Source organism: Sitophilus oryzae, unplaced genomic scaffold, assembly GCF_002938485.1.
Source record: "Sitophilus oryzae breed Bouriz unplaced genomic scaffold, Soryzae_2.0 scaffold_817_pilon_pilon, whole genome shotgun sequence".
In the NCBI taxonomy this organism is placed as follows: domain Eukaryota; kingdom Metazoa; phylum Arthropoda; class Insecta; order Coleoptera; family Curculionidae; genus Sitophilus; species Sitophilus oryzae.
In genome coordinates, this window is record NW_022147436.1 from 195624 (window position 1) to 214281 (window position 18658).

Below are 18658 nucleotides of genomic sequence, written 5' to 3' on the forward strand. Positions count from 1 at the left end.
TTTCAAATAAAAAAGCCAGATTTGGTTTGTTAGAATATGACATAAATTAGGATTGATTGGCGTATTCAATTGTTTTTGGTCACTTCCTGTTTCACCGGAAATGACTACAACTTTTGATTTGTAAATGTCACCCTCGGTATTTTTTTTTTGCTTTATTCGATAGAAAATGACATTCTGAATAAAATGACATATCATATGTCAACTTTTGACATTCTCGCTTCATAAAATCGTATTTTAAAATTCAATCTAGAGTGCCATGGCTATGTTAAAAACACTAATTCTTAATCAAGGAGCCTTGGAAAAATAGATTTGATCGTCTAATGTTTTAGTGTCTTGTCCTGACCAGTTAGAAAATGCAGAAATCGTATTTTTAATCATATCTCAATTTTTTCAAATGGAACGAGGGTGGCTGATTAGTAGGGAATGCAATCCCGCACCAAAATCTCAATCCCGCAAACCCGCGGGATTAAAGCAATCAATCCCGCGGATCCGCAAAAATGCGTGATTGTAAACAATAAATGCTCTTCTTTTCTCTCTCCGATTTTGGGATGCGGTTTGGACCAGGTTTTAGACGCATTTATTGTGATTAAGATGCTATGTAGTTTTCGAAAATATATTTAGCGAATTCTCGTATACAGTGTTTTATAATAGTGTACAAATTTGGTCAAGAATTTTTTCTACCGAAAATTTACAATTTTTGAAAAATCGAAATTTTAACTATGTACGACTAATCTCTATTGAAATTAGAAAAAACAATTTGGTGTTTTTTTTTAATTTTTTGTTTTAAGGAAAATATGAGTTTTTTCGAAAAATATGCATTTATAGTCATACATTTGGTCCTAAATGGTACAAAAGGCATTGTACATTTTGCATAGGCCCACAATATACTGATATAGCGTGTATCTTAAACTAGCTGAACAGAAATTTGGACCGATGTATACAGGGTGTTCAAAAAATATATTTAATATTAAATAAACTTAAACTTTATTATAATTTATCTACTTATTTTATAAATAAAAATATTATTCTGATGTTGAAGGTTTTTTTTTTAATTTGTGTTAGTTATCTGCTTTTAGATACACTCTATATCAATAATTTTTTGGCATATGCAGAACGTACAAAGCTTTTTGTACCATTTAGGACCATCGTATGACTAAAAATGCATATTTTTCGAAAAAACGTCGTATTTTCCTTAAAACAAAAAAATAAAAAACCGATCAAATTGTTTTCTTCTAATTTCAATACAGATTAGTCGTACTTAGTAAAAATTTCGATTTTTTAAAAACTGTAAATTTGCGGTAAAAAAGATTCTTGACCAAATTTTCACACTCTTATAAAACACCCTGTATACGAGAATTCGCTAAATATATTTTCGAAAATCACATAGTACCTTAATCACAATAGATGCATCTAAAACCTGGTCAAAACCGCATCTCAAAATCTTTTTTAGTTCAAGAGATATTCAACTTTAAATTTACCCTAAAATTTTGCTTGTCCCGATAATTATGTCCGGCAGTTTATTTGACGAAATTGTCCACAAGTACTACTTAAACGCTTTACTTCACTTACGCACGCCAGAAAGAAATCTAATAACTAACCTGTTTGTTTCACGTATTTTTAATGGCCAAGCCGTAAGGGGAATCCCCTGGTGTCGATCCCGCAGATCCCGCACGGTAAATCCCGCAAATTTGATCCCGCGGAATCACAGAAGCATCCAGCATTTGCGGGATTGCATTCCCTACTCATTAGCATATTTTGAACAAGCATTTTTACGAATAATTTGATACCACACACTTGGTATTTCGAGTCAAATTTACGTTACGAACCGCAAATTATAACTTCAAAGAAATCATATGCGAAATGTCAAAAGTTGACATATAATATGTCATGTATTCAGAGTGTTATTTTCTATTGAAAAAGGTAAAAAAAATACCGAGGGTGACATTTAAAAATCCAAAGTTGCAGTCATTTCCGGTGAAACAGGAAGTGACCAAAAACAATTGAATACAATCAATCCTAATTTATGTCGTATACCAACATTCCAAATCCCGTTTTTTTAACTGAAAAAATAAAAAAGTTACAGGGGTAAGCCACTTTAGGGACGCACCCAGTATAATATTTTGACAATTATTACTAAGATTAATAGTTTAATTCTCACATTATTGACCATTTTATTATTTTCCCATGCATTTCAATGCATCTCATTTTACGTATATCATTAGATCATTTCTTTTAAATAATACTGTAATATTTCAACAATACTTGCATATTAATGCATACAAACACCTTGAAATAACTGTACAAAATCATTAAGGCTATACAACATTGTTGTTCTCTTTGAACTGATTCTTTTCGCTTTTAAAGATACGAGAAATCGTTCAAGGTTATCAATTTCGTTAAATGTTTGTTGTTACTCTTCATTGAACTTGTTTGTATATTTCTAATTCAAGAGCAGAAGTCTGAACTACCAGACGGGTCATCATATCATATCACATATCGTATAAAGTTATGAATAAATGAATAATTTCCATGATTTTTAACTTTGGTGTCCTAAATGGTGGTAAAAGAAAAATAAGTATTAATACAAATTTCTGATAAAGGAAAAATTAGAATAATTGTAAAATATAAATAGAAAAACATAGAAATAAAAAACATAAAGTTAGACTCTAACAATGAAAAAATATAATAAAAGAACCGATACGCTCTAAACGAAAAATTTCTAATCCAATCAATTAAACTCAAATTTGCATTATTACATTTATATTCTTCATTTTAGAACATTTAAATAAAAGCTTGTTTTTAAAAAGATATTTTACCAATAATTTTATTAGTGTGGACAAACCCCTTCCATGCGAACAGACAGCAAAATTAAAATTTATAAGCCCTATATACCTAACCTGCATCAGACCAATAATGACATATGGCGAGAGGAAACAAACGCTGAAATGTGAAATCAACAATGTAAATGGAATACAGGACGTAGTGAGATGGGGCAGACAAAGAAAAAGACAATGGTTCGCACACGTAAAACGCATGGAAGAAAACAGGCTATCACGCATAGCTCTTGAAGGAAAATCCATGGGTAAGAGACAGTCGGGAAGACCTCCAGACAGTTGGCAGTCTATCTCCCAAGAACTCCTACATAGGCGACCTTAAACACTAACAGATCGACTAGATCGCAAATAAGTAACAGAAGAAGACGAATTTTCTTTTCAACTTTCTAGTTTTCTCTCAAACTGTCCATTTCTATTAATGCATCCCCAAAGCTGTTTACAGCAACACTAGAAGAATCTTCTGTCAACTACACTGGACCAACAAAGGATTGATAATAAATAGAGAATATCTTAACCATCTAAGATTCAAAATAAAACACTAAATCACCAATGATTAATGCTGATAATGCTAACATGGCTAGCGAAACGCGCGTCCAGTGTAAAAGTTAAAGTGTTTTGGTGTATTGTGGTGATTTAGTGGTTTATTTTGCTGTGTAACATCAAAAGTTCCAACCCCCAACTGTAATCTTCGATGGCTTCACGGTCAACGGAACTGAATCATTATCGTAAGTTTAAGAGTTTTTAATCATCTGCTGATGATGCTAACATAGTTAGCGAAACGCGCGGCCAGTGTAAAAGTAAAAGTGTTTTGGTGTATTGTGGTGATTTAGTGTTTTATTTTGCTGTGTAACATCAAAAGTTCCAACCCCAACTGTAATCTTCGATGGCTTCACGGTCAACGGAACTGAATCATTATCGTAAGTTTAAGAGTTTTTAATCATCTGCTGATGATGCTAACATAGTTAGCGAAACGCGCGGCCAGTGTAAAAGTAAAAGTGTTTTGGTGTATTGTGGTGATTTAGTGTTTTATTTTGCTGTGTAACATCAAAAGTTCCAACCCCAACTGTAATCTTCGATGGCTTCACGGTCAACGGAACTGAATCATTATCGTAAGTTTAAGAGTTTTAATCATCTGCTGATGATGCTAACATAGTTAGCGAAACGCGCGGCCAGTGTAAAAGTAAAAGTGTTTTGGTGTATTGTGGTGATTTAGTGGTTTATTTTGCTGTGTAACATCAAAAGTTCCAACCCCCAACTGTAATCTTCGATGGCTTCACGGTCAACGGAACTGAATCATTATCGTAAGTTTAAGAGTTTTTAATCATCTGCTGATGATGCTAACATAGTTAGCGAAACGCGCGGCCAGTGTAAAAGTAAAAGTGTTTTGGTGTATTGTGGTGATTTAGTGTTTTATTTTGCTGTGTAACATCAAAAGTTCCAACCCCCAACTGTAATCTTCGATGGCTTCACGGTCAACGGAACTGAATCATTATCGTAAGTTTAAGAGTTTTTAATCATCTGCTGATGATGCTAACATAGTTAGCGAAACGCGCGGCCAGTGTAAAAGTAAAAGTGTTTTGGTGTATTGTGGTGATTTAGTGGTTTATTTTGCTGTGTAACATCAAAAGTTCCAACCCCAACTGTAATCTTCGATGGCTTCACGGTCAACGGAACTGAATCATTATCGTAAGTTTAAGAGTTTTTAATCATCTGCTGATGATGCTAACATAGTTAGCGAAACGCGCGGCCAGTGTAAAAGTAAAAAGTGTTTTGGTGTATTGTGGTGATTTAGTGGTTTATTTTGCTGTGTAACATCAAAAGTTCCAACCCCAACTGTAATCTTCGATGGCTTCACGGTCAACGGAACTGAATCATTATCGTAAGTTTAAGAGTTTTTAATCATCTGCTGATGATGCTAACATAGTTAGCGAAACGCGCGGCCAGTGTAAAAGTAAAAGTGTTTTGGTGTATTGTGGTGATTTAGTGTTTTATTTTGCTGTGTAACATCAAAAGTTCCAACCCCAACTGTAATCTTCGATGGCTTCACGGTCAACGGAACTGAATCATTATCGTAAGTTTAAGAGTTTTAATCATCTGCTGATGATGCTAACATAGTTAGCGAAACGCGCGGCCAGTGTAAAAGTAAAAGTGTTTTGGTGTATTGTGGTGATTTAGTGGTTTATTTTGCTGTGTAACATCAAAAGTTCCAACCCCCAACTGTAATCTTCGATGGCTTCACGGTCAACGGAACTGAATCATTATCGTAAGTTTAAGAGTTTTTAATCATCTGCTGATGATGCTAACATAGTTAGCGAAACGCGCGGCCAGTGTAAAAGTAAAAGTGTTTTGGTGTATTGTGGTGATTTAGTGTTTTATTTTGCTGTGTAACATCAAAAGTTCCAACCCCAACTGTAATCTTCGATGGCTTCACGGTCAACGGAACTGAATCATTATCGTAAGTTTAAGAGTTTTTAATCATCTGCTGATGATGCTAACATAGTTAGCGAAACGCGCGGCCAGTGTAAAAGTAAAAGTGTTTTGGTGTATTGTGGTGATTTAGTGTTTTATTTTGCTGTGTAACATCAAAAGTTCCAACCCCAACTGTAATCTTCGATGGCTTCACGGTCAACGGAACTGAATCATTATCGTAAGTTTAAGAGTTTTTAATCATCTGCTGATGATGCTAACATAGTTAGCGAAACGCGCGGCCAGTGTAAAAGTAAAAGTGTTTTGGTGTATTGTGGTGATTTAGTGTTTTATTTTGCTGTGTAACATCAAAAGTTCCAATCCCCAACTGTAATCTTCGATGGCTTCACGGTCAACGGAACTGAATCATTATCGTAAGTTTAAGAGTTTTTAATCATCTGCTGATGATGCTAACATAGTTAGCGAAACGCGCGGCCAGTGTAAAAGTAAAAGTGTTTTGGTGTATTGTGGTGATTTAGTGTTTTATTTTGCTGTGTAACATCAAAAGTTCCAACCCCCAACTGTAATCTTCGATGGCTTCACGGTCAACGGAACTGAATCATTATCGTAAGTTTAAGAGTTTTTAATCATCTGCTGATGATGCTAACATAGTTAGCGAAACGCGCGGCCAGTGTAAAAGTAAATGTTTTGGTGTATTGTGGTGATTTAGTGGTTTATTTTGCTGTGTAACATCAAAAGTTCCAACCCCAACTGTAATCTTCGATGGCTTCACGGTCAACGGAACTGAATCATTATCGTAAGTTTAAGAGTTTTTAATCATCTGCTGATGATGCTAACATAGTTAGCGAAACGCGCGGCCAGTGTAAAAGTAAAAGTGTTTTGGTGTATTGTGGTGATTTAGTGGTTTATTTTGCTGTGTAACATCAAAAGTTCCAACCCCCAACTGTAATCTTCGATGGCTTCACGGTCAACGGAACTGAATCATTATCGTAAGTTTAAGAGTTTTTAATCATCTGCTGATGATGCTAACATAGTTAGCGAAACGCGCGGCCAGTGTAAAAGTAAAAGTGTTTTGGTGTATTGTGGTGATTTAGTGTTTTATTTTGCTGTGTAACATCAAAAGTTCCAACCCCCAACTGTAATCTTCGATGCTTCACGGTCAACGGAACTGAATCATTATCGTAAGTTTAAGAGTTTTTAATCATCTGCTGATGATGCTAACATAGTTAGCGAAACGCGCGGCCAGTGTAAAAGTAAAAGTGTTTTGGTGTATTGTGGTGATTTAGTGTTTTATTTTGCTGTGTAACATCAAAAGTTCCAACCCCCAACTGTAATCTTCGATGGCTTCACGGTCAACGGAACTGAATCATTATCGTAAGTTTAAGAGTTTTTAATCATCTGCTGATGATGCTAACATAGTTAGCGAAACGCGCGGCCAGTGTAAAAGTAAAAGTGTTTTGGTGTATTGTGGTGATTTAGTGGTTTATTTTGCTGTGTAACATCAAAAGTTCCAACCCCCAACTGTAATCTTCGATGGCTTCACGGTCAACGGAACTGAATCATTATCGTAAGTTTAAGAGTTTTTAATCATCTGCTGATGATGCTAACATAGTTAGCGAAACGCGCGGCCAGTGTAAAAGTAAAAGTGTTTTGGTGTATTGTGGTGATTTAGTGTTTTATTTTGCTGTGTAACACCAAAGCTTCCAACCCCCAACTGTAATCATCTAAAATTCGCTGATGACATAGTCCTAAGTGCCAATATTTCTGAAGCACAAATTAACGAACTAAATGCAGCCAGCAATAAAGTAGGTCTCAAAATAAATTTTGCAAAAACTAAAGTAATGTACAGGGTGGGTCAAATTCGACGCTTTTAAATGGAAACACCCTTTTCTATAGGAGATAGACGAAAACTAATATCGGTGTCTGGAGCTCAATTTTCTTTAAAAACATGATGGTGAAAACCGCACATCAATATCTGTTACCGTTTCGGAGTTACGGAGTGTTTTTCAAAAATGTGCATTTTTAACAAATCGCTGTAACTTTTTCGCTATGGAAAATTTTGTATTTCTATGAAAACATTTCCAAAGCACCTTTTTGCGTAGAATTTAATGGTTTAAGTATATTTTTTTTAAAATTAATAATTTAAGAGTTATCAACAGAAAAATTGATTTTTTATTTGGGACACCCTCTATATTTTTAATTAACTGAAAAGAATTTAAAGTTACCTTTCCAAAAATATAGCACACACTAATAAATAACACAAACCTGGAAATAGTAGAAAAATATATAACATATTTGGAACAAGTAATATACAGCTCAGGATCTCTATTACCATAAATCTACAGAAGAATTAAGTTAGCATGGAGTACATATAGACGAAACTCATATTCAAATCTAGAATGGCATTTAATCTAAACAAAAATTAATTCGATCAATGTGTACTACCTAGCCATGACCTATACATACGAAACTTGGTGAACACTTAACCGACATTATAAGCAAACTACAGATAATACAAACAAGTCGTCTAGCGTACAGGAGGCTGGATATTGGGAGCAATTTTATAAATGTCTGGTAATTTGTTCGATACTACATTCGCATAATTTTGAATGTTGTGGATCTTTAAGATAATTCCAATTGACTATATTGTCTTTTGTGCTGCCAATCCCACTTCTAAAGTCTGTGGGGGGAAGGACTTCAGAAGGTGGGATCCATTATTCGATATCTGCATTTCTCAGTGTCCACAAGATTTGTCATCGCCATCAATGAAGATGCATCGTCATCGATAGTAGTTTTTGGGAAGCTCGTTCTAGATTTCAATCTATTTTCCCAGGTAATAGATGTCATTCACAGAATCAAATACCTCAAGTAGTAATGAGCAGGACACCTAGCAAGAAGGACGGACAACAGATGAACCACAAAAATTACAGCATGGTACTCACGAGGAATTAGGGAGACCTCGAAGACCTAACCTAAGATAGGACCATGATATTAGAAAATTAGCAGGAGTAACTTGGACTCGCTTAGCCAACAATAGAGAACAATGGGCCCAATTACAGAGAGAATATCTAAAATATAAAGAAGGCTACACCATAATTATCAATGGTTAAATAAGCTAAAAATGATGATTATGATGATGATGATCAGCAATGCATTATTTGCAAGGTATTTTTCCTGTTAATTTAGAACTATCTAATTCTTCGATGCTGAACTATTTAACAATCCTAACTCCTTTCTTCGACTACCACGAGTAACATAAGCTTGCCCAGCGGTCACTCAAATGAGCCCAAACACGGTGTATTTATCCTGTTTAGTTTAGGAGTTTGCATGGCCACCACCCAACTCCATCTTCAACTCCAGATCAGCTTCATGGTACCATAATATTGCATTCCCCACTGAAGATATACAAATTAGCTCCCAAGATTCGACTGAAACTATCACGACAAGTTAAAAAAGCTTGTAAAAACAAAGGAAGCTCGACAAAACCGATTTATTTCAAATGTAACACTGTGTAGCATCTCAAAAAATCATCATCAAATAAAATCCTGAAAATAAAAGTTAAAAGATCTTCTAGTTCACCGAAACACTAAAAAGAGACACTATATTGATCCAGTACTCCACCAATAACCTTAATAATTATTATTCCGGTAATACAAACCATAATTATTAAGTAATTAATTATTAAATCGGCCAAGAGAACGTGTCTCTCACGCGGTACTATCTAGAATAAAAGCCATACAAAACCGCTCGTTATCGTATGGCTTTTCGTACCGATTAACGAAATAACGCAAAAAAAGAAAGCAGATATTTATGGGAACTCGATCGAGATGGAAACATAATGGGCCTTTTTGTTCTCATGGTACCTGCTACCACACCGGCCGCCGTAGTGGCGCAATGTATATTTAGTTTCGGTGCTTGTCGTTAGTACCTACGTGTACGCCCGTATCAATCCGTTCTCTCGGGTATGAGAATGTATTGTGCATGAATAGGGAGATTTCAGTACTGATATCGGTTTTAAGTGGGTACTACTACTGACACCCATAAAGTGATTTCTTTCTTTACTTATAATTGTAGGAAGATTCAATTCATCTAATCGGAAAATATTTATAGTAGGGTACTCAAGATGGCTAATTGGGATTTACTCGAGATTTACTCTACACCAAGAAATTAACTGAGTACAATAATGATATATTGATCTGACTTTAGATCTATTTGCAAAAACATCACTTCTACTACTATAGCGTTTTTTTAAACCACTACCACTGCGAACGGCAGCTTTTCATCGGAGAGCAGTCGTGGATAAGGTATTTCACTAGAGAGAAAATTAATCAGTAATAATTAACAAAAGATATATAGATATTGGGCGCCAGGCATGTACAGAGAAAGAAAACACAGTTGTATAATACTTAAAACTAATGACTATATTTATTCATGACGTTCTTTGCTGATACATGACATTGTAGAGTTCTAGTAAATATATAGTGGTTATATGTCAAAGAAAGTGGTGGTAAGAGTCGTACTAAATATCAATGAAAACAACTACGATAAAATCAGGACATGTAAAGTTTAAGAGAAAATATGAAATGTAGCATTACTTTAATTAATTTGATATATTCCATATGATGCTAAATCGAAGATGTTACAACCTGTAGATTCTAGAATCTATGTTTGATTATCCATCTATTAAAATAGTGCAATAATATCTATGAAAGTAATACCATTACAAGACGTAATGCAATGAAACCTAAGATCTAAATTATATTTTAAAGATTATATCGACAGGAATGTTCTTAACAATCTAACCACTGAACATAGTCTGTACGATATTACTTAAGATGTACGTTATTGTTTTAGACTGAAAATGTTTTAGATGTTAAATGTAAAACTAGAACTTAAATATACACTTAGCTGTTCTTTTATGTAACCTTGCTTCAAACAGTAGCAGCGTGAGGTGGTCTAGCATCTCTGTACTGTCTGTCGGCGATCCTGTTGGTCAAAACAACAAAAGGGGCCAGATTGAGGACACAATGAATCCTTACAGCCGTAGCTACTGACTAGGCTTAGAAATGGGAGTGAAGCAGCATGGGACTCAAGCTACATCCACGCTGTGGCACTTATATGTAAGAAAAAATCATTCTTACTGGGGACACTCGTCCACAGGACATCTGTACATAAGATAATGTCTGTATATAAGACACTACCCGTACCTTGGACACAGTCCGTACCTTGGACACAGTCCGTACCTTGGACACAGTCCGTACCTTGGAAATAGTCCGTACCTTGGACACAGTCCGTACCTTGGAAATAGTCCGTACCTTGGACACAGTCCGTACCTTGGACGCAGTCCGTACCTTGGACCCTCGAAATACTTCCGAGGGCTCAATAAATAATAAACATGTCCTTTCTTCCATGTGACATTCTGGAGGACAAAAGAAAAGGGACGCCAACGTGCCAGCAAAACACAAATACAAGTTGGGACATCCGTAACTCTACCCTGTAGCCTCGAAATAGCAGCTGATTCAAATTATACAGCAAGATTTAAATAATCGCCATTTCTAAAAGCTGGGATACAACAGAGAGTCAAAACAAAGTGAGGTTAAGCACGGAGAATTGACAGAAGCGATGTTGACAACGCGCGCCTCCACACAATAGTAACAGGGTTGTGTCGAACGAGAACAGGGTTGGCGACTAGGGAACGTAAAAATTACGCGTCAAATAAACTATCCGGCCTGAACGAGAGGGTATCCGGTGATGATAGGCCAGACATCATATATTATATATAAAAAAAACATGTAACGAACTAAAAACGTTACACTACTACTACTACTACTACTGCCATTACTCGCTGACGAGTTTTCTTTCATGAGCTTTTCTGTGACTGAAAAGCCTGATACGTAATGTTATCTCTCTTCCGCACTCTGGACATTCAAAAAACCCATTATCTTGTTGCCTCTTTACTTTTTGGTTGTCGTTGTTAACTGAGTTTACAATTCTTCTCCATTGCATCCTATTGTGAGCTGCTTCTTCCTATTTATTCTACACATTTGCATATTAATGCCCTTTAAGTTTTCATGAACAATATCCTTGTACCTTTTGAGTTGTCCACCCGGTTACAGTTTAGGATTGGAACCTTTGGTGTTACAACAGCAAAATAAAACACTAATTCACCACAATACACAAAAACACTTTACTTTTGCACTGGACGCGCCTTTCGCTAACCATGTTAGCATCATCAGCAGATAATTAAAACCCAAATTGAACACTAAGTAACCTACAAACTAAGAAATTTAAACTAGCCGTCTTATCTGCAAAACTATGATAGATTAGGAACGTAGATATAACATTTATTTACTATTATAAAGACTATTGAACAAGTGAGTTCCTACAAGTATCTAGGGTACGAAGTACGTATTGGCAGAGACAATCAAACTTGCGAGATTGGTAGAAGAATAGGCTTATCGAGGACTGCCTTTGGCAAATTAAGACATGTATTCCGGTCAGTGCGTTCTACCGGTACTGACATATGGTTCTAACAACTTAATAAAACTCTAACCTTAATCAAAAATAGTGCGAACAAAATAAGAATAGCGCAACGAAGAATGGAACGAGCCATGTTAGGCCTATCTCTTATAGATAAAATGCCTGATACAACTATACGCAGCATGACTGGATTGTTAGATGCGGTGGAAGGAATCACTCACTTGAAATGGAGTTGGGCCGGACATCTGGTCTGACTGAAGATCGGATAATCGGTGAACTACAAAAATTACCGAATGGAGGCACAGGCAAAACACTAATCGTAGTAGAAATCGTCCACCCATACGCTGGTCCGACGATATAAAAAGAATCGAGAAAATTGGATGAATGCTGCGAGAGATCGTGAGGAGTGGCAGAGAACCATAAGCCTGAAACCATAAGCCTGGTCGAGCAGTGGACGCGAGTGGCTGTGTGATGATGATGATAATAAACGCTCAATTTGTTATTTAGTTTATAATAAGTTTAGTTTTAGTCATCTGCTGATGACGCTTCTGGAAAGTGAATTACTCGTAGTGTTTTATTTAATTGTTGCAACACCAAAGGTTCCAACCCTCAGCTGTAAACTGTATCTGAGTTATAACTCAAGAAAGGGGGACACATCTGTAAGCTCGCAGTGATTGAACTTCCGCCCTCTCGTACATTCTACATTGACCGTAAGAAAAATATCGTGTAAATTTATCATAAACTGTGTAACATTTAGCTTCTATTTATTACCACTGTAAGTATATTCACAATTAGACGATTAAAATAAAAAAAAACTTCTTTTAATTCTTTACGAGACTATAAAATATTTAAAGACCGTTTAAAACTTTTATTCTGAAAGCCAGTATTATATTCCCAAAGCCACCGTTCCCTTTCATCTCTCTACATCGAAGCACTTTATACCAGCCGATACGTTTACGGCTCTTCTACTCAGATGAATCACTCATCAAGCTTTAATATAACGTGATGAACATATGCGGCAAACGATAATATAATCAATGACCCAGTTGTTACGAAGTTCCGAAGCATAGTGTATAAAATTAGGATACAATGATTTTTTCACTTATTTTAATTATAGACATTTTGTTTGAAGATGGATTTTCCAGTCTGATTGTAGAGAAATCAAGATATCCATACTAAATATATACGGAGTATATAAATTATAATGAAAATAGAGTAAATTGATTTATGACCTTTCTCTTAAATTAAATTGTAATTTTTGCACGCTATAAACAATTGAATTTAAAATAATGCTAGTATATTTTCGAATTAAACCGTTCTTTCTCTTTAAATACTTTAAAATATATAAATACTACTCGCAATGTATTACAACAATAACTTTTTTATTTGCAGAAATCTGTGTACCAAGTCTGTGTACTGGTCTAGGTATACTTGCATCTTGCATCTGAATGTTCCTTAGAGCTATTGGACATTTTTTATTAAGTTTGAATAGATCACAGAACCAAACCAAACCAATACCTTTATTAAAGTTAACTTAAATTAAATAGAAAAGAATATACACTCAGATGCAAAAACGCAACGGAAAAGAATTTAGTGTACAGGCACTAAGTCCAGCGTCCTCGACGACCAACGGCTGGAATCTTGGTTAGCTATTCAATTATTCTCGAAATTGGCTGTAAATTTTTTTTTGCCTGTAAAAATCAGCGTACCGAGGCGGGTGCTCGTCTTGCTGGAAAAATATGTTTTCGGGTTCCATTAGGGGCAGATCATCAACAAGGGGTCCAAAGCCTACTAGTTAAAAGTGGCGAACTTTTAGAAAGTTGGTATTTTGAAGGGGACTATAACAAAATTTCAAGTGTGCTATATTTTTGGAAAGGTAATTTTAAGTTCTTTTTAGCTAATTAAAAATATACAGGGTGTCCCAAATAAAAATCAATTTTCCTGTTGATAACTCTTAAATTATTAATTTAGAAAAAAATATATACTTAAACCGTTAAGTTCTACGTAAAAGGTGACTTGGAAATGTTTTTATAAAAATACAAAATTGTCCATAGCAAAAAAGTTACAGCCATTTGTTAAAAATGCACATTTTTGAAAAACACCTCGTAACTCCGAAACGGTAACAGATATCGATGTGCGGATTTTACCAACAAGTTTTTGATAGAAATTGGGCTCCGATTGACACCTTGTTATTGACACCATATTAGTTTTCGTCTATCTCCTATTGAAAAGGGTGTTTCTTTAAAAGCGTCGAATTGGACCCACCCTGTACACATTAGATGAAACCAAAATTAGCGCCAATCTATACACTTACCACTTTGGATGGACCTCCAAGATGATCATTAAAAAAATTACAAATTTAAATAAACATTGACCTAATATTAACGGTGAATCATCCTGTAGAACGTAAAGTTATATAACTCAACTGCCAGACGGGTTTAAAATTATTTAATGTAAATAAATTAATAGATACATACCGCTCCCTTTACTTACACAAGAGAATTAATAAGATATACGGGTCGAACATCTTCTAACTTTCTAATTGCCATGATGAGTTAAGAATGTTTTGAACAATGTTTTAATATGGTATCTTCTCTTTACTTCCGGCAACGGCCCAGCTACGTCGAAACACCGGTTCCCGATAAATCACCGAAGTTAAGCGACGTTAAACGATACAAATGGATGGACGGGTGACCGTCTGGAAACTCTGTCGTGCTGTTGTTTCATAGCAAGAGCGAAAAATTTATAGACACACACTGCCCATTCACGCATTCAGTAAGAGTCAATTTAGACACTCGGGGGTACCAAATTATTATTTTTTTTTTCCATAGCAAATGTTAAAATTGCCTTATATCTATCAAAAATAGTAGATAAAATAGTACTTTAACCACAAGGGTAGATTAAATGATACTTTAACAGCGAGGATAGGTTAAAAACTGTATTTCTTCTTGCACGTTTTTTAATTGCTTCCATTTTTGAAAATTTTTGTATTCCTTTTCATAAGTTATTCGAGATTTAAATGGAAGTAGTTTGGATATGGCGTTTGTCGCCTCAGCCTGAATATCTGTTGGTAATTTACTTATTTCGTTTTGAGCCATTTCTGGCTCCAATTCAATCAGCAATCGACACGAAAGAGAATTAAGAAATATTGACTCAAAACTGACAAATAAAGAGAAGCTGCCTCTTTATCTGTCAAATTACATAGAAACCAACGCAAACCCAGCACAAAATTTTTTCTACTCGTAATAAATTCCTTGAAATAATAATTTCTGAATATTTTTTAAAACGTAACTCGCTATGGAAAAAAATATTGCTTTATACACGACGATAAAATTGCATTACCATCTCCCGAAATTTTCTCCCCGAAAAATCTCCCGAAATTTCATCGCTCGTGAATTAATCTTTTCGATCGACGATATAATAATACTACTTGGTAACAATAAAATGGTATTTTATCGTCTTGTATAAAAAATAACTATTTGATTTAGACACACCAGGGCCCGAATTCTGGAACTTCGGCATAAAAACGTTACGCTTTCAAAGCGGTAAGCGAAAGTATTCGATTAGCGGAACGCCAACAAATCGATTTTGGTATTCTTGTTGCCGTGCGAATCGTTTTCTGGATACGCGTTGAGCACATATTGGCAGCATCTCAATTTCGCAGATATCTAATAGTCAAATGTGGATGAAACAATGAAAAATGTTAATGTTACGTGAATTTCATAACCTATTGTTGAGTTATGTCAACCTATTTTTCTATGGAGATGTTATTATTCTTATTATACGAGGGAAATGTTGAAGACCCTTCTCAATATTTTTGATGTTTTGAACAATATTTATAGCTACCAAGTGGTGAATTATCAATTACCTTATTGATGAATTTACAGAAGAAATAGTTTTCATTAGAGAGCAAGAGAACGCACAAAACCACAATTTTTTCTATTTTTACTGAGAGTTCGACAAGCAAAACGATCCTTTAAGCTAGCCGTTTTCGAATCGCTTAGCGCAATCAGTAAGGACGCTAAGCCCGCCAGATGAGTTAAGTGCGCGCTAAGCGAAAATTAACTACTACTGCGAAAATTAACGTCATATACCTGAGCGTCTAAAAGCGCTTAGCGTTTTCTAAGTTACAGAATTCGGACCCAGTAGATGATGATACTACACAGTGTACACCCATGGTACAAAGAATACAAGGTATGATATTGCGCAGGTTGGTCGCTACGTCACAGGTGATAACAGGCGCTATTGGTCAGCACGCTCCGCGCGCCAGTTAAAATCGTCAAGATATTGTTATAAACCTGTTTTTTTTGTTTATATACCGTCATTGAATTATCGCTAAGCAAGTTACTGTGGAGCAGTGCGTAAGGAGTCGGGCTAGGAAGCGAGAGACCGGAGTTCGAATCTCGGCCGGGACATAGCTTTTTATTTATTTTTTTAAATACTGTTGTATTCTATAGTTTATTTTTGTAGTATAAAAAAAAGAACTATTTATTCTGTTATTTTTTAATCTCCGGTATTAATATAAATTGATTGTTGGTACAATACCTCATTTAATATAAAATAATATTCTACTTTTTGAAATGTATCGGGCCCTAATTGTACCTAAAAGTAATATATTTTTAATGATATACCATATTGTAAACTATTTAATATTTCAGTCACTTAAAAAGTTAATTTGCATTGAATAATTGCCTACCATTAAAGGAAATTTGAGCTATATAATCTTTGATGGGCATATTCTGGGTATGCAAATACTTCCTCTAAATTTTGGGTTTCGTTCAACCGATTTATTCTCAAAACCTGAAACATCTACATATAAAAAGAAGCACAGGTAACTAATTATAATAAACTTCACCCTTGGAATTACTTCTATCACAATTACAATACATTCATCTGCATTGGCATTTTCTACTTTTCGATGGGAAACAATAAAATTCCCAACATTTTTTAAATGACGTAACAATTCCTCTTGTGGTTACTTTTCCATATATACCCTCATCTCTGTCCTCATGTGAAATCAGAGGCAATGAACATGAAAATTATTTACCATAAACATCGCAAACTAAAAACCTAATAAACTATTTTATAGGTACCGAATATAGAAATAAATTTAGTATTTTTATCCTATTATGGTCCAAAGTCCAAATCCATGTTAATAGATAATTATTATTTTTAAATATATTTTTTTGGAACTTCTGGTTTTAGTAATTATTAAATTAAACGAACTAAAAAGTCTTAAAAATAAACAATTCTTAACCATAACCCCAAAAAATGCAGATCTCCTGTCAACTTTCTTTATTTTTTATTTATTCCTCATTTTCCTAGTGACGTCACAGGTGGTATGCGCGAACTGAACGAAATTGGAGCCGCTATCGATCATACCTTGTATTCTTTGTACCATGGTGTACACCTATCATTCGCAGATGATCAGGCTGTTGTGGCACAAGATGTATACGACTTAGAATAGAGTCATGACACGAATGTTTATCGAGGACTATGAAAAATGGGGATTAAAACTTAATATTAAAAAAAATTAGGACAAGTCATCAGACATTGCAATAGCTATAATATCTCTAAATGAAAATATGTAAAGACGGAACACTAGATGTAACACGGATAGCAATATTAGAAGGAAATGCAAGGCAGAAAAGTAGTTTCAATGCTAAATGGAACACTATGGGATAAGAATATAACTCCATCGTAAAAAGCATAGTTACATACAGCTCTGAAGAATGGCACTTTTTTGTAATTAACGGTAGATGAAAGACAGCATAAGATATGATGACATAATATCTTATAAACAAAAATATAAATTGCAAGTGGTAATCTTACATCGATATCATGAATAAAACAGTACCGCTTTTCTTTAGTATCCACTTAAATTCAATTCCTCTCAATAAAATTACAAGAATACCTCGAGTCGTATACGCGTTCGAAAAAGGATTTTCTTCTAATGAATTATTAATAAAATATAAGAAATATTTTTACGGTAGCGACGCGTACTTATTTTCTTGTTTTCCTCGTGGGTATTCAAGGTTGTTGGGTACCTACCTCGGCGGTAGGTACTCTTGTTTCTTGTCTCGAAATTAACTGGTTCTGCGCCGCTCCGAACTCCGAACCAACACGGACAATAATTGTGCCGTTATTGATTAATTGTTCTTTGTACTGTTATCGTTACGTTCTTTTTCTCTCCTTCTTCGATAAACGTGTTCAAAGCGAAAAAAAGGTCTTTTAATCATACAACGCTAGCCGAAAAGATCGTTATAGATGATAATGCTTATCTTCTTATAATGTATAGTCCGTCTAGAAAGTATCGGGAATTTTATATTTTTCCTAATTTTAATGTTTTTTTTTTCTGTAACACTCTAAGACAACAGTAATCCATCACATAGGTTGTACCGATAGTAAGCTATGACCAAAATCGCATGGCCACACCATCTGTCTAATATTGCTGATTGTAAACCGGTGTTCGCGAAAACTATGTAAACGCTTTAGTGGCATTAGGACGACAGAATCCACGCCTAGGGTTTCGCAAATTGGCTAACAGATTTGGAAGTCAGCGAAAATTAAAAGTGTGCCCAGAAACCGTCCGCATATCACTGAAAAGACAAGGCTACATATCAAGGAAGCCAAAAAAAATCCCTGCAATAACACCTCTACAAAGGCAGCGAAGAATGGATTTTTGTCAACGTTTTCAAGAAGATAATTTTAATAATGTTTTTATTTCTGACGAAAGTTGTTTCCAGCTTGTAGGAAACCACCTAAAAATCCTATCAAAAGAAAATGTTACCGTGCAAGTTTCAAAATTTCCCACTAAAATAATGGTTTGGGGAGCAATATCTCAGCGTGGTGCTACACCTCTGTGTATAGTTGATGGAACTGTTAATAGTGCCTATAATTGTCATATTTTAAATGGT

The 18658-nt window shown here is 35.0% G+C and overlaps 2 protein-coding genes across 5 annotated transcripts in view; both read right to left on the bottom strand.

Moving 5' to 3' along the window:
- LOC115889648 (nucleolar protein dao-5-like) overlaps nt 1–18658 on the bottom strand; it is a 260773-nt gene that overhangs the window by 157622 nt on the left and 84493 nt on the right. The gene's annotated exons all lie outside the window — the stretch shown is intronic.
- The window catches only part of LOC115889647, a 127532-nt gene that overhangs the window by 24619 nt on the left and 84255 nt on the right, over nt 1–18658 (bottom strand). The window lies entirely within an intron of this gene.